The following is a 1,721-nucleotide window of genomic DNA, read 5'->3' as shown; positions in this document are numbered from 1 at the left end:
CAGTTCTAGTATAATATATTTGTCCAATGAATACCCGTTTATCATCTGCATTTCTTCTTGGTGTAGCAATTTTAATGGCCAGTAGTGTACACGCTCATAATGTCGCGCTTCCTACCTTGAACCTATGTCATTCCGAAGTTACTTTAAAAAGAATTTGTTAAATAATAAGTTCCAGAAAAAGTAACAAAAATAAATTAATTTCTCATTAATATCTGAGGGACTGAACTAAGTATTTTGATTACAAATCCCACTAAATTAGCCTCTTCACAAGTCACAGCTTCCCCTACGTAACTGACTTAAAATAAAAATATATCCATGTTCTCTCGATCTTAAGCACGGAATTACAATTCCAAAGATTCCAAAGTCACATACATATCATATTTATTCTCTCACACACTCAAACACTTATTTGAAATAGGCAAATAGGCAGTATTTGACAAAATATAATGGATCTAAGCACTATGGGACATCTGGGGTCATCACTCCCCTAGACTTAGTACTACTTAACTACCCTAAGAACATCACACACATCCCTGCTCGAGGCCCGATTAGAACCTGCGACCGTAGCTGCAGAGCGGTTCCGGACTGTAGAGCCTAGAACTGCTCGGCTACAAAGGTCGGCTATTAAAATATAAAATTATTACATACATTTTTTCCAAAAGAAGTGTTATGAAAGGCTAAATATATCATCAGACTTCTTCACTAAGATTTAACAAAATCTTCTGAACTTCTCAGTGAAACTCTAAATTTTGCGATTTGTTCGATTTTGTTGTATCTCCTAAAGGACTGTGGCAACGGCCTTGCCGCAGTGGATACACTGGTTCCCGTCAGATCACCGCAGTTAAGCGCTGTTGGGCGTGGCTGGTACTTGGATGGGTGACCATCAGGGGTGCCATGCGCTGTCGCGATTTTTCGGGGTGTTCGCAGCCTCGTGATGCCAATTGAGGAGCTACTCAACCGAATAGTATCGGCTCCGGTCACAGAAAACCGTCATAACGACCGGGAGAGCAGTGTGCTGACCACACGCCCCTTCTATCCGCATCCTCAGCTGAGGATGACACGGCAGTCGGATGATCCCGATGGGCCATTTGTGGCCTGAAGACGGAGTTCTTTTTTTTAAAGGACTGTAGACATGAGTTTCTAATTAACATGGCCGAAAGCTATTAGCATAACGAAACATTGTAAAACGTTTCATCCCATTTGGTGTAGCGATAAGATTCGATATAATTTATAAAAATGCACGTAATACTGCGTCGCTTGTAAGGTAGTGATAATTCTCGGTTAAAACTGGTAGCTGACACACTCAAGAGCCGCCTGTCCTGTTGAATGTAATAAACACTGTATGCAGGTAGCTGGCTATGATAAGATTCTACATGGGCGGTGTATGTCGTTGTGTCACATTACTGCAGGAGAAATATACAAGTACAGAAGCGTGCATCAGTATGTGAAAGATGGATACTCCGTATAGAAACTGTAAATAAACTTTCGAGAAAAGAGAAGCAGTTTCATCAAGACCTCAGATGTGAAGCTCACGCCAAGTTAGTAAGTCGAAGGTAAATGTAGAATGGCTGTACGAAGGAAATAATCTTGAAGGCATTGCTGTGGGAAGGGAAGAGAAGATAAAGAAGGTTAAATGAGAGACTTAATACTGCGTGAAGAATTTGAGAGATCATTGAAAGATACAATCCTAAACAAGTCATATTTACAGAATACATTTCCTC

General features: G+C 40.5%; 1 pseudogene; it reads left to right on the top strand.

Moving 5' to 3' along the window:
- Positions 1 to 790: 790 nt before the first annotated feature.
- Positions 791 to 908, top strand: LOC126485379 (5S ribosomal RNA; annotated as a pseudogene).
- The last annotated feature ends 813 nt before the right edge of the window (positions 909 to 1,721 follow it).

This window comes from Schistocerca serialis, chromosome 6 (genome assembly GCF_023864345.2).
Source record: "Schistocerca serialis cubense isolate TAMUIC-IGC-003099 chromosome 6, iqSchSeri2.2, whole genome shotgun sequence".
Classification (NCBI taxonomy): domain Eukaryota; kingdom Metazoa; phylum Arthropoda; class Insecta; order Orthoptera; family Acrididae; genus Schistocerca; species Schistocerca serialis.
The sequence above is the reverse complement of the archived record's forward strand: the minus strand, read 5'-3'. Positions and strand labels throughout refer to the sequence as shown.